The sequence below is a fragment of the Aulostomus chinensis genome, chromosome 13 (assembly GCF_037954235.1).
Source record: "Aulostomus chinensis isolate RoL2024-O1b breed Wild chromosome 13, RoL_Achi_v1.0, whole genome shotgun sequence".
NCBI lineage: Eukaryota > Metazoa > Chordata > Actinopteri > Syngnathiformes > Aulostomidae > Aulostomus > Aulostomus chinensis.
The window spans coordinates 22,510,526-22,526,477 of NC_141332.1; the positions used below are offsets into that span (position 1 = coordinate 22,510,526).

The 15,952-nt window shown below is 39.9% G+C and overlaps 1 protein-coding gene across 5 annotated transcripts in view; it reads right to left on the reverse strand.

Annotated features, from left to right (window-relative positions):
• lingo2 (leucine rich repeat and Ig domain containing 2) overlaps positions 1–15,952 on the reverse strand; it is a 196,531-nt gene that overhangs the window by 40,140 nt on the left and 140,439 nt on the right. The window contains exon 5 of one of the 5 annotated variants that reach the window (XR_015118949.1): positions 6,118–6,423. The exons of the other annotated variants lie outside the window; for them this stretch is intronic. The gene's annotated coding sequence lies outside the window, so the exon portion shown is untranslated. Of the gene's footprint in view, positions 1–6,117; positions 6,424–15,952 lie in introns of those variants that run through there. 5 annotated transcript variants of the gene reach the window in all.

The following is a 15,952-nucleotide window of genomic DNA, read 5'->3' on the forward strand; positions in this document are numbered from 1 at the left end:
TACGTATCAAACTGCAATGTAAATCATATTTGTGGGCCTCGCCAGTGTGGCTTATCAGTACAGGCATGTGTGTTGACGTGTGAGCATCTTAAGATTACTTCTAAATACATAACGAGGGCACAGACAACTGCTGCAGCTTCTACAGCTGCTGTGTAGCTGATTTCACTTCGCAGTTGGTGTAAAGTTCCTTTCCTCTTCCTATCTTCTGTTCTTCACAAGATAGAACATGTCAGAGTTCTTGCCTGTGCTTTTGCTTTATTCAGTGATCATGTTAGTCCCATGACTAACCACAAACATACATCTCTGCATGAGAGTAACCAAACAGAAGACGGATTTCTCATCATGCCCCAAGGACACATTTTGCCATGTCACTGTTTAACAGCTGATCATGTCACAACAAATACCCAGCATGATGAGATTCTGGGTTACTGTGCATGACATCCAGCATGCATTTATTTGAGTTGGCTGTGGTAAACATTCAACATGCTGGAGCAGTACAGCGTAACTGGTCAGTGGCCTTTACACATAGTTCAGCAGTGGAACAGCCAAAGGGAAAGCGAGCTCTTTAGGTGTGGATCCCTGAGGAACGTATCCTGAGCTGTCTCCCACTTGGTATGGAGTTTAATCTTCTTCTCCCTGGGCTGTTTGGAACCTCGTAAAAATGGTCTGTCTTCTAACTTTTCTTCAACTTCATCAATCAAGGCAGGGAACTTTTAGGCTGTTGAGCTGACTTCCTCAGATAAATGTATTCATTTATCTATTTACAGTATTTTTAAGCTCTACACGGTTTCTAAGAACACCAAAACCTCAGACAACTGGTCATAGTAACCAATCACGTGGAATTGTCATGAGCAATTGTAACATGGATTATAACTCTTGTTATATGAAACTTGAGCTCGCAATGGTTGTTCAAAACCCCTTAAAGGTTGTTGAGGGCATCTGGCACACCACATCCACAAAGTTTTCAGTGACCAGTGCAGCAGTTTGTTCTATTTCTGAGGACAGACCTCAACAAAAACGCTGATCCTTGGTAAATAAGGGGGCTTACCTGCTGCTCTGACCATATGTTGGTGAAACTGGAAGGTCATAACCCCTGTGTGTGTATAAGTGGAGTGATAAAATCCAGGTCATCACTGCATGTCTGCACAAAGCACTGATGAGGCTCCCCTGCATACTGCTGCTATCCACACACGCACACACGCACGCGTGCGCGAGCACACACACGCACACGCACACACACACACACACACACACACACACCTTCTTTTCCATGGACATTTTCAGTCATTTGTGTCCTCTCAGATGTGCAAACCCCAACTTACATCTAAACAGGTTCTTATATATATATATATATATAAAAAAACAAATAAATAAATGTATAAATTACAAGCCAGGTGCAATTTTAGTGTTTTTAATGTTTGACTTTAAAGTTGTCCTGCAGTTAAAAATGTGCCTTTCTTCTTGTCCCACATCTCACAGTGACGCTGTGAGATGTGGAATCTTTACTGCCCAAACTCTGAGAATGAACTTCATATTAAAGCAGGATAAATCTTGTGTCCTGCAGTTAAATTTCTGAAATGAAAAATATTTGCATCATAAAATCTGTATTTTTTAATGAGGAAAGAGTAGGTGGAGATTTTAACAAGGGACCTAATAAATATTGTGCTTCTAGCAAAAACTTTTGTACACCTCAATGCATATGTGGAGGAGATCTTTAAAGTTTTAATTAAAAATTGCGTTGTACTATTTTTATAAGGCGTAAATGTTATGACAGGAGTGTGTAAAATACAGTGATTAAATTAGTTATGATCAAAAGATTACTTGGAATAAATCTGACCCACACTAGAATGTGTCTCCTGTGAAATCACAAGTGTCGGTATTGTGTAGTATGCAGATGTGATGCATTCAATTACGGCAAAAAAAGGAGGTCTGATAAATATGAATGTTCTCCGCACAATAAAAGGGCAAGACAAATAAGGACTGTATAATTTACGCATTTACAATGGAGAGGCCTGACTGTGTACATGGATACACACATTTAATACAATGAGAAGTTTCTACAACACTCATAATAATCAGACCTGCCAGCTACGTCTTCATTAGATTGGGACTATCTGGTTCACCCTTCCACTTCTCTGTCACCTTCTCATACAAAAGTCTATTTGTTAATGCAGCCACTGGAGAAACATCGCTCACAACAAATCTCAGGATGTGCTTTTCAAATATGGATCAAATGGGTCTTAAGATGAGGACCCCCCCCCCCCCCCCCCCCGGAAGTGTACATGTTTTTTTTGTTGTTGTTGTTGTTTTATTTGGCACTTGGTTGTAACACACATCAGTATGAAATTGGACTTATTAGTGTCACCAGGCTATTCGGCAACACTACTGGCTGAAAGTGATGCCGAGTGATGAAACAAATACAGAAAATATGCCACGAGGGAGCGCTACAATAAAAGCACTGCTGCGGAGAAGGATAGAACATATTTTTTTCTTGGGTATAAGACGGTTGTGTCTATGCTTTTGAGCGAGTTTAGTGTTTGCATAGGGGAGCCAAGAGTGTGCACTGGTGTATGCTATGTGCTAACTTACAGGGCCTCAGCCAGCAAAGATGGACATTGAATTATTTTTGCCCGATCAAAGTCCCTGGAGTAATCTCTCATAAGAACAGAACGAGGACAAGCGGGAGGATGCCCATTTCATTCTGAAGTGTATTAAATCCCCTCGCTCACAAACCCGTATACCCCAGTGTGGCAATGTAATTTTAGAGGGGATGTGGATACAATAAGAACAGAAGAAGAGAAAAGATGTATTCATAATGCTGGTGTTGACACTAAATCAAGATTGGAATGAAGACTAACGGATGGCAACACACCTCAGTGATTGGCTCGTGGAGGAACTCCTCTGTGTCCAAGCAGATATGTCTCTCTGTCTCATCATGGCTGGGCAATTTTGTCCCTGTTATAGCTCTCCCATCCTCTCCCAAGCTACTCCTTATATCAGCATTTCAATTTCCTCCCGTGTGCAAGCCCTGAGTGCTAAACTACTTCTGACTTTCTCTCAGACGAAGACAGAAGCAACAAAAAGACAGGATGGAGCAAAGGGAAGAAACTGCTAGGCTCTCTGTTCAGTCCTTCTTCCGGTTTCCCCGAGGTGTGGAAACAGAGATTCAAAGAGAAAATTATGCCTGAAGAGAATATTTGTTAAGAATCCTGCCTCATGAGCTACATATGCTCACGCTGGAAAAGACTACGGAGTCAACTTCCTGTGCTGTGCCCTTAATTTGAAACCACACTCAGCTAAGTTTGATTCCACATGAGATAAAACAAACACAAATCATTAATTTCTAATATATTTTCTCCAGACATCTAAAAAAATATCCATCCAGGATGAGATCAGTGATTAATAATGAATTCCTGGACATAAATGTAAATGATCAAAAGAGAGCACATCCACACATCCCAATCAGTTAAAAAAAAAACACACAACTTATAGTCAGTGTAATTGAACATGCTGACATCCTCCATTTATCTATGCTGTCATCTGCAATTGCAGTTTTGTGTCAACAGCCAACACCAGTCACAGGGGAAATCGCTCGGACGTTGATGCAGTAAGCGTTTCGGAAGGCTCCGAGCATGAGGGAACCTTTCCTTTCTCTCCGTCTCTACACCCATAAGAGTTAGTGTGCAAATTAATCATTTCATTTTCATTAATCTCACCTTCCACTACATGCCTGTCACTGTCGCCTTAATCCCTGCCTTTCTTTCTTTCTTTCTTTCTTGGTTTCATTTTGCATAATTCCCATTTCTGCATCTTTGCGTCATTATCCCTCTAGTTCCTGTTTTTCTCTGCTTGCAACGCACCATTTTCACCTTATCTCTTTCGTCCTCACGATGCCTTTAACTACAACGCCTTGGAAAATCTTTTTTTCCAAGTTGCAGTTACACGGTTATCCATCTCGGCAAAGTCTCCCCCTGTGAGCTTGTGCTGTGAAGGCTTCTCTCCACTGTCTGCGCTGTTTTATGTGTTCCAAAAATGAGAATAGAAGCAAACTTGAAAACAAAGACAGGAGCTAATATGAGTGTGTAATACCAGTGAGGACTGAAACCCCCGGTTGTTTGTGCTGTGACTTGGCTTTTTGTCTGAATCTTTGCTTGTTTGATGACCGATGTCAAGTTCTCATAAAGTAAGAGTTTTAATCTATATCCATGCTTTCCCTTATTATTCTGGGAGCAAAGTTAGGGTGTTGGGTCATGTGATCAGTCATGCCATGGGGACGTCCAGCTGGTAGGAGGCTACCCAGAACACCCTGGGGTTACATTCTGGGATCCCACTGGGGCCTCCCAGGAGTGAAGTATGTCTGGGTTATTTGACTCTGCCTCCTGTCACTGTGACCCAGTCCCAGATAAGGGTTGGAAAATGGCTGTAACACCCCACTGATAAATTAAAATTAAATCTAAAAGCAAATCTGACCGTAAATTAATGGCTTTTTGTGCAATCTTGCTGTGCACTGCTAGCATTCCTGCCACAACCTCCAAGTGGTGCCCAAAGTGATTTGAAGGTACCCCACCACCACCACCACCCTGCGAAAGTGGGACATTGCTTTTCCCCAAAGAATGTAAGCTCCCAGAAAGTGCCTGCTTCTTTTCCTGAGCTGTGGTGTCTCTCAAAGTCTGCCCGACATTTAAAGGATTTGAGCCTTCGACTATCAAAGGGTGGTATAGCGGGGACTGTGGGAGAGCCGTGAGAGTCAGCCCTGAGTTTGATCTAGCCTGGGGCGGTACGGGTCACCATCCCAGATTAGGCCTGCTTTGGGGACACATTGCTTCAGATAAACCCACAGAAAATCAGGTATAGCAAATAAGTCCTCCTAGCAGTTTCTTGGCCTAGATAGACAGCTACAGGGCAAGGGTCTGAATTCATTACTGCTAACAGATGCTTTCTGCGAGTATACAGTACACTCACTGTGGGTGTAAGAGCTGATTCTTGGATTGTAAACTTGATTTCCATCTCTCAATATGTCCTCAGCTCAACTCAATATTTTGAACATGAATGCATTCCATGAAGAATGTAAACAATTGTTAGCTGACTTTCTTCTGTTGATAAAGGGAATTACACGCTGGCTATATCAAAAAAAAAAAAAAAGATCTCATTATGAGCTGTTCATACATGTAGAAAATACTCCTGTTTTAGTTGGAATAATAAGGTACTGAGTGTGAAAGAAAACAGATCAGACATTATGTACTGGAGATAAAAGGCACAGCGGTATTGTCGTCTATCCTTGAAAAGCCTGGTCTCAACCCTGGCTTATATAACAACACGAGAACAACTCCAACATTCACTTTTCTCTCTTGAACACGCAGGAACACGCTGCAGCCTCACAGATCAAAACTGGAATCCTAATGACCTTTCTGAGCTGTGATAGTCGGAATCCCACTGAAAACTACACTACGGTACGTGCCTAAGTGAGTGAGTCATTCTTCTTTCTCAAACTCTTGGCTCAATGCACAAAGTTCTCCTATCTATTTGTTGCCACTCCATCAGGTGTATTTTTATGTAATTAAAGTGAGTGTGTGCTGTTGAGTGTCGTTGATTTCCCATACAAGACGACATGGTGTGACCTCTGTATCATTTTTTTTTCCCGGCCGCAGTCGTAATACAGTTAAAATCATTATCATTGCCAAGATTAGCCCCAATTACAGTCGCCCACCACTGACTATCAGGGTTTGTCTTTGACGTAGAGACATTATGTAGCTATCAATTAACTTACTCAAAAGCAGAAAGAAGAAGAAGAAAAAAAAAAGTGCATCAAGGTTGCTAGGGACCAAAAAGCGTAATGCGGCCGTTCACTACAACTGTCTCCATGGCAACAAAAGTCTCTGCCAAACAGTGTTGAACAAGAGATGCAGCATGAAGGATGAAGTTCTTTCACAGGGTACGACTGACACACAATCAACAACCATAATCACAAATTCCTGATGAAGTGGGGGAAATTTGCTTGCTGCCATTCACCTTGGTGATGCATATTTAAGACAACACAGGAAACACAAGCTGAAATGTCATAGGAAACCATTTTCATGACTGCAAAATAAATTAAACATTTCGTATGCTTATGGCACATTGAACGTAACTCAAAATATGTGGCATTTTATTGTACAATGGGTAATTTCTGCCCTTATTTGTAACGTAATTTATCTAATGGTAATCATATATTTGAAAAGGGACCTTTAGATAGAATCTATTACTCTGTGAAAATGATGAAAATATTCAATAGAAAGATACAGTAACTTATACCAAATGTGGCATTCAAATTCTTCCCAATTTCTGCAGGCACTTTTGAGGTGTGCAGAGCCGTTTCCTCTTGCAGATTACAAATGGAATGAATGGCATAGAACAACATCAACAATTGTAATACAAAACACTTACCTACATCAAGGTAGTGAGCGAGGAGAAAAAGAGAGAGAATACTGTTAATACCTCTGCCAGTGGCAGTGCTTTCAGTGACTTCACGTTGAGTTGTGGTTGAACATCCTCCATTTAAAAAAAAAACAACTGAACAATAATTGGACTTAGTTGATGATCTGCTAATTGACCACGCCCACTTGAAGATGGCATCGTGAAGAATGTCATGCGGGACGGGCTTTTTTCGGTATTTTTGAAGACTAGCATTCTTCATCCTAATTCATATGCTATAGTGTAGCGAGACTGGTGCATCTCTCTTGTCCCTGAAATCTTGGTTTTAACTTGTTGTCTACCATACGATAGATGGAAAAAGGCAGATTTTGTTTCTCAGCAATGTTTTGCTGAAAATTTATTTGTTGAACGGGGAGGTTGTAATCTGTAAGTATTTTTCGGAACCTGGCCAAAGCCTGCGTTCAGAGGTCGGCCTTCAGCTACCTCCCTCTCTAAGAAAGTCTTAGTTACGTAGCTCTCCTGTCACGCTATCGTTCTCCTGCAGTCGTTGTTGTCTTGTTCCTTTTAAGCAGCAGCCTTTGACGTATGCCATCCATTTATATTTGTCTTCATATCAAAATACATTCTGGAGGCATTTACTATACGAGAGAAATGATGATGAGTATAGGTATATTATTGCAGTGTTGTTTCTATGACAACAGAAAAGCAGCAGCCTTTGATGTACAGCAGTGGGACAGTCAGATTCTGGCTTAGAGGAGCATTTACACGATGTGGCTTTACTCTTTAATATATAGATGCAGGGGATCAGCTGTGTGTTTCGGATTGTGAAGCTCTGCAAGGTGTTGCATGAACTACTGACTCTGAAATACATTTGATGACTTGATTGCCATTTATTATCGACGGTGTTGAATTTTCTTATCTACTTTTCTTAGAGGTTAGTGCCATCAAAGGCCATAAAGATAAGCCAGAGTAATTATTTTGGGTTTACACGAGTGATAAGCACCTTGCATGTGATTCGTGAAGCAAATTTAATAGCATTGAAAAATAACATAATAACCATGAACTCCCATACGTTGTAGATGTATGATGGAGCAGCGACCATAAATTTTGCGCATCTCAATAAAAACTAACAGTACTGTCTATTTGAATAAAACTCAGCGAACAAATAATACTGAGGGTTTAGCGTAAAATCAATGGTCCTTAGGTTGTTCCTCATATCATTGTTTTATCTATCTCATTCTTCTCGTAATGCCCTTGGATATTTACACAATTTGTGCATTTAAATCAAATACTTTATTTGAATATACACGGCACCCCCAAGACTTGAGATTATTATCACCCTTTTAAAAAAACCCATTTGCTTTTTAATTGAATACATGTTTTCATTTCAACTCTATCCAATCATTTCCTCATGATGTGATTGATGTTACAAGTCTCCTGCATTAAACTAAGCCATAAAGCACAGCGTGCTACTCGGAGCAACAATTGCACCATGCGGAAGATGGTAATGAAAGAATAATAGTAAGTGATTTGCCCTCTTTTGTAAAACAACTTTGCCAGAAGCTGAAAACATACAGTAGACGTTCTGTTGTTGGGAGTCAAATGATGTAGCATTCGAGATTGAGGGTGAGTTGCAGTGATTTCCAGCATCACAGCTGCAGCTTGACTGAGGAATTGCCTTCCATAAAAAGCATCCCTCATGTGGTCTGGCGAGAGAATGCGACAGAGTGTTAATTATCCAGGCAACACTGGAGAACAAGGTAAAAGGCGTGTTAATGAAATACTAATAAGGTTCCAATTTGAGTTCCTTAGCTGTGCCATCCTCTAAGTGATCTCAAGGACTTCAGTGCTGCTTCCATAGCTGCTCTGTTATTGCCAATTACCATTGCTCACATGACAGAAGGCAGTTAAGAAACCATTATTTCTGGAGACAAAACCCTTTGTCTATTGTTCTTTGATGGAAGACACAATGGTTTTGCTGTTATGTCAGATGAGAAGGGTGAACAAGAGGGCTAGAATCCCTAAAAACTAGAATATACGTTCACTGTCTGCCAGCGAGTTTGTCCCCTCCATTCTGTCACAACCAGTTGTGGAGCAACCTAGATTGGTGTCTCAGGAGGGATAATGTTTGTCCGTGTCTTTTTAATGTTCCAATTTATCTACTTTGGTCAGCTCCAGGAAAGTTGAGTAAATGTCTTTTTCCCTTAAAAGTTAAGAAAATACTCAAGCCGAGTTAGTGCTGTTGGGTCGCCAGGGTTGTCTAGTAACTGTACATCTACAGTTAGAATCTTCAAGAAAGGTAATGGAATTTCCGCTACGGGCATCCTGCAGGAGCAAAGCATCATTTCACAGGACTGTGCACTGTACTGAACCATAAGCTGATAACATAAGTCAAAAGGAAACTCTTCAGGTGCTGGCGTATAGCAAGAGGGAAAGCAGACAGGGATGGGAGATATTCTCAAAGACATTTGAAGATACGACAATTTCTCTGAGGCAATCATTTGGTGCTCTCATTCCGTGATGGTTGAGTGTCACTACTTTTGCGCTCCTATCACTCAAGTGCATCCAGCACTCCAAAAAATTGATTGTTGGAGAACAGGGCCGGAATAGTGTACACATAAAAAGTGCATCTAGCCTGGGATATAACACTTTTTTTTTTTTCATCAGTAAAAGCAGTCAGAGTAACTCTCTCAGTCAATGTATTTTTTAGAGATGGCGTTTACTCTAGTATTAGCTTGAGAATACATGGCGAGGTTAACATCATCACCACTTGAGAAAATTGGACAACAATATGACAGATGTGTCCCAATGGAGATAACAAACCACAAACAATAAAAAGAGAAAAAAGGCTGTTGAAGGTACAAGTGTGAAGGATAAACAGATAATGCAACAACAGAGCACCAGTAAGCAGCATTATATTGCGTTGTAAAATTTGTGTTTCCTGTCTCTGAATATGTTACGTATAGCGGACCGTGCTCATCCCTGGTCATCAAAAAAGCATTATTTTTACCTCCAAAAAGAGAATTTTCCCTCACCATTTATTTTTTGGTGCATTTTGTGTTTTTGAGGTATTATAGCAGATCATTTAAAGTGTGCGGCAGCCATCCACCACCCAAACCTTCCATGTTGTGAAGACTTTCTCTCTATATGCTGGCATAAAAAGTCAAAGGTGTCCAACATGGTCACAATTAGATTTACACTGAAGTTAGTAGAGAGCTCACTGTGTGTCCAAGTGACTCCAAAGTCAGACACATAGGGAGTGAGAAAATGTTCTGATTTGACAATTTCAGAGTGAAAATTGATCGTGAGGGGAGAACTAAGATTCAAACACACTGATGGACATATTCCACACCACTCTCACAGAAGCAAGACCCAACCGGTACTCCAGCCTGCCCACTAATGTGGACTTTTAATAACCACCACCCATCACTTCACATTGTTGAACCACAGAATTTGTGCACCCACCACAACAAAGGACCCTCATCGACTTTCCACTGGCATTGTTTCCATGATGCAGCTCCATCATCACGTATCACCGCCACGTAATACGGTAGCAAGAGGTCATGGTCATTTCATGTAGCTTTTGTGAGATGAGCCTGGTAGATTTTCTGCTGCAACAGACCCTTAACAGCTGTCATGGTGTCTGATTGTACGTGGAGGTCTGGGAATCTTTAGTGGAATACAAATGTAGCCAGCCGGACAATAATTACAGCTAGCATCATTGGAGGTTTTCCTAATCTCACATGATACATCCCGTAGCCTTAATGAACATATTTTAATTATTACCATGCTCATAAAAAGGACTCATATAGCTGACATTTCACCAACTAATCCAATGAAAATTGTTCTGTCAATGCGCCATTACCCAAATGCTGCTCTCAGTTGCAGCACAGCTCAATATTATGCTAATTTTTCTGTCAGAAACAAAGGATCAAACTCTGAGACTTCATTGCCAAATATTCTGAAAGGAATATGTATATGTAAGATGTAAAATATGATCAATGATCAGTGCAGATTGTTTTTTCTTGCAGGGTCTACCAGGAGACCCTTTGTTGTTTGTTATCATTGCTCGCGTTTCCTTTTCCTATACGTATATGTATTAAAAAAAAAAAAAAAGGCAAGCTCAATGTCTCCATATGATTGCATCCCAAGTGGAAGGCAAGTGTTTCATTTTTTTTCTCCGTGATACTTTTAGAAAACTTCTTAAAATAATTTTCTGTTTTGTTTTTTTTTTCAACAAATTTACTTTTTCCTTGCACTGCTTTGTCTTGGTGTAATGCTGTGACCTGAAACAGTGACACAAGACTCCTAAGACTTTCCACCGAGAGCTTGTTCATCCTTTTCCATCAGGCTCAGACAACAATAACTTAGGCAAATATACTGGGCTTCATAATAACCATGGGGATGGGATTCTGGCCAGTATCATATTACCCACAGCTGATGGCATAAAATGTGATTAGCATTTGCATTTTTTAAGTGACAAATGATAACACTGCCAGTACAGCTGGATGTGCTGCCATTGTTAATGTAGATGCTGGCATCAAGCTTTATTGTCCCTATATGATTGTGGAAATTTTATTTTGTCAGACTCATGGTGGTGAAAACCTGTGTGTGTGTGTGTGCCCGTGCCCGTGCATGCGTGTGCATATGCATGCGTGTCTGTAGGATAAGTTATCAATTAATCATCAGGAAGTCCTGCATAAGGTTGGTAGACATGAATATAAATATCTTTAAAGTGCACATACTGTATGGCGTGTCAGAACATGAATAAATAGTCTGCAGGCTCTAAACCCAAAGAGGAAAACCTGTGTTTAATACTGAAAAGTTTTAATTTTCTCTTTTCATTTGTGCTCTTCAGTAAGACATCTATCTACACTACACTGTGCTACAGGACCTTGGATGTTAAATATCTGAAAAATCGATTTCAGGTGCGAGGAGTGAAGGAACGGCCACGTCTCCGTTCAAAAGCAAGAACAAGAAAGGAAACAAATACAGACTTGCTGTTTTATTGTATGATATAAAACAAAAATTGATGGCAAATCCTATAGTATATACTGTACCTGTACATATAAAGGGAAGTATTTAGTGAAAAATCCCAACAAAACCGTTAAGGAACAGGACAAAGGAAAGGTAGACATTGGTATAGGTCCAGAATGGGCTAAAAACCAAATCTTGCGTGCAGTCTAATCTTGGAGGCTCATTTAGACTCCAGTATCTCCACAGAAATAGTCCACCACTGCATCTTCAATCTATTGTCTATATGCGAGCTTTTTGATAAAAAAACAAAAAAAAACAAAAAAACAAATCGGCATCTGGCGAGTTTCCATTCTGCGCAGGCTGGAGGGTTCGTGGGCTGGAAGGCTCGAGTCCTCTTTCTCTAAAGTGCCTTTGAGATCACCAAAGAAAAAGATGCATGTGAGGAGTGCTGAAGCAGGGTGAACTTCACACCCGCCTAATCTCTCCTCTGGATCTGTCTGTCGTTCAGTTGAAGTCTAGCTAGCGGACCGGGCACTAATTCAATCACTGATCCTTGATTGGCAGGGGAGCCCTCCTTAACCCTGGGGAGGCAAAATAAGTCCCCTTTGTCCTTAAAAGACAGATAAAGGAGAGAATGTTCTCATTTAGACTAAAGCAGACCAGAGAACACATAAAGGTCAATGAAGAGTCAGGAAGTGCAAAACTGCAATACATAAAAGAGTGCTGGGAATTAAATGAACACACTATGTTGTAACTGTGTTGATGTAACTTTCGCTTTTGTGTTACAAACCTCAGATTAATAACAAATTATCTTGTGACCCCTGTGGGGGTCCTGAGCTGCTGCTTGAGAACTGGTTTAGTAAGAGCCAAGGAGGAGAGAAACTCTTACTTTCATGCTAAAACATTTCCCTAAACCTCTGATTTTTTTTTTTTTGTGAGCAATTTTTTTTTCTATTTTCATCTTCAGTCAATTTCTTACTCAATCTTCCTACGTATACCTAAGACTTGCACTATAATGCCCATATAACCTACATAATCCTGAGCTGGGAGGCTGGACCAGTGCATGTTCAGTTGTTGTTATGGCAACAAAACCTGGAGTTTCTCCTGAGACATTGGGAGATTTATTATACAGCTTATTTTTTCCAATATATGATAAGAATTTTGTTTATATTTTATTCTTCTTAATTGGTTTGTTTTCAAACATGAATCTTTTCACTAACTTTAACCAAGTGGGTTTTGTGACGAAATCTAACCAGACCTTAACTACAGGGTTCTCATTATTTTGAGGTACACTTACTTAATAAGTAGGTTTGTATGACGTCCAAATATTAATATGTTTAACATAGAACAGGGACTAAACTATTTAAGGTTTGCATCATAGATCTACAATGAGGACAATCAGTAAATGAATGAACAAACAAGTGGGACAAATGAGCCAAAAATAGGATCAGATCTTTTAAAAACTTAAACTTAATACACTGAGTCAAGCCAAATGGTTATCCCCTTTTCGCTTATTAAATTTGAATGATGCTTCTCCAGAGAATGCCAATATTATGAATGGAATAATTACGTGTTCATGAATAATAAAAAATAAAGTTATCAAACTTTTTTCTCCCCTCTTTGTTCTTAAATCCCTCTAAATCTGAATAATGAATCAGAGAGGCTGTCACACTGCTCATATGCATATTGCACTGTCATTATCAGGCCGATCGGTGAGAATTCATATTAATATATTACCATTAATATGAAGATTATGATTTGAATAAGCAGGTACAACAAAAAGAAAGTGGTCAAAGTGAAAATCAAATGAGGAAATATTGTGGTTGCAAATGTTTCAACACACACTGAATATATAACAGTATTTACAGTTACAATTGTATAATTTGTTAATGAATTCATTGTTACTTAAATGACACGACCCTGCATTTTGTTGAACTTCCTTAAAACCCCGGTGAAACAGCTTTTAAAGAGTGTCTTACTGTGGTATCGTGATGTAGGAGAAGGGTTGAATGTGTAGACATTTTATTTTGAAAGCACTTCAGTCTTGCGTCTCCTTTGCGTCACACTTCCTGTCCTTGTCTGTTTCTCGCCTTTTCTTTTCCAGCGTCCCCTGTGTCTTGTCAGTTTGTTAGTCTCGAACCTGTTTCTTGTTGTGACACCAGCTGAGTTTCTATTTTAGTTGGGTTGTCTTAAAGAGTTTTTTGTCCAATCCTCTTGTCACCCTACCTTTGTGTGCACCATTGTGCCCCTTTGTTTTGTCGGAGTCTACAATTGTGCTTTGGTTTATTTTGATCATTCAAGTCCTAAAGTTCTTCGTCGTCTGCGTTTTGGTCCTCCTGCCTCCTTCCCTCAACCCTGACAAACTTGACTTAGAATAAAAAAAATGGCTTGAGGTAAATGAAGAATTACACACTGAAATGAAACAAATGACAACAGAGATGAATCAAATCTTCAGGTGAAATAAAGGTTAAAATATTAGTTCTGAGGGCAGATGTCAGGATGTACGTACTTGCTCAAACATAAGTCATCGCAGCCAGAGCGGAAAAAGATGTTAACGCATACATTATACCAGATAAAGCAACAACATCTCCTGTTGCAGCTTCATAGTGCTTTACATAATGCTTCCTTTACTCCACAACACCCATTCGCTGCAGATGTATGACAACTACTTTCCATTTCACTATATTTTACTGTCAGTTGATGGAAATTTAATGAGGATCTATTTGTTTTCTGAGATCTTAAATGTTATTGTTTCCAAGACAAAAATGTTTCCTGGGCACATCATATTGAGATTGTGGGAGATAAATAAAAACAAATATATATATTATGCAGGTGTTTTTCTTATTGTGGTACACTGCAATAAGCTTGATATGCTGGGCAACCATTTAGGAAATTAATAGTGAAATAAAATTTCATTTTCTGTGCAAAGACGATGCTCAATCAATTTAATGGCAACTTTATCGATTCAAAAAAGCCAACGCATTTTGGAGGCGTCTTCCAAATGTAGAAGGTTGCATGGGAGAGGGCACAGAGATCGAGGGATTGTCGACAGGCGCACAAAAAGGCAGAGAAAATATGGAGAAAAAGGGACCGAAGAATGAGTACAAGTAGAGCTGCTTCAGCCAACGTTGTCTTTTGCCTTTCAGGATAACTGAGCGGTTGCCCTGCGTTCGTGACGCAGATTCAGGGATCTGAAGAAGCAGTGGGATGGGTGATAAAACAAGCGTCTTTGCCCTTTGAGGAGCAGAGAGGAAGATGAGAAGCTCAAGCAGTTGCCACCAACTCTGTTGCAATTAAATCAGCTTGTATGGAGCTCTGATGGAGTCAAACCCAGTGTGACTTATCTGCTGGATGCTGTTGAAATTGTCTCCTTCCACGACTAAGAATGTGACAAATCGGATTTTCGAACAAAGGCTGTTTATCAAGGGCCGTTAACTTGTTCTTACAGTGCTGCATTTATTTCTGTAAAATAGCAGCTTTTATAAATGAAATCCTACGTTACCACTGAGTACAGTACCACACGTATTTCAGTCAACTGCACTACGTTACCAATGCTGAACACTTATCTCCAAGCATGATGTCGAGTTCATATCCACAGCTAGTACATCCCACATACCTGCTCCATGTTGACAAGCTACGACAGCAAGGATACGCAGACACTAAGACCATAGCGCAGCTTCATTTAACCCTGAAGATGCTTCCTCAACAACACTTCAACTTTTTTAATTGCACTATGTGCAAAAAAAAATCGTAAAACCCACAGCATTTTAATTGATAAGTGATACATTGACAAATTCACCTCCGTAAATCTAAAACGAGAAGATAATTATTTCCCATAATCATTCATTGAGGATGTATTTGATTAACGTTCAACGGTTCAACTCATGTTTAGGCTGAAAACAACTTTTAAGACGCAAAAAGAGGACACTTCAATAACAAGGAAAAAGTTTTTTTTTTCTCCCTGTTTTATAATGACCTTACATATCAGCTTTCTAAGCCATTCAACCAAACCTGCATTGAAATGGTCATACATAAAGAAGCACGAAAATTGGAGTTACCACTGTGCGTCCTTGAGGTTATTAAATTTGTGTGAGGTCCATTTTTTTTTCTTGCTTTTCTTTCTTTTTATTAGGAAACTCAGGAGCTTCTGCAACCTATTGTATACTCTATATTTGTATGGAAGTCGTCATCCACCCTTGTGATGTCAAATCACTATTGGGTTATACATTTCAAATGTAACAATTTCAAATCACCATGTCTAACCAAACAAACCCTCTCCCTGCAGTTGCTGCATACTGATGTTTCAATACCACTGCTGAAGCTGCCCTTCTGTCTCACTGAGCGTCAGTTGCACAGCCCACCTTCTAATCGATCACCTCCATTATCTTCAGAGTGTCCCATTATAATATGTGGAGAATGAGGTTCCATCATTCTGCTGCACCACCATCAGAATCCCCCCCCCCCCCCCACACACACACACACAGATCCTGCTCCAATCCTACACTTATGGTGTTATCAAGTTCTCTGTGATAATCATTTTTTTTTCCCTTCTGAAAATAAAAAC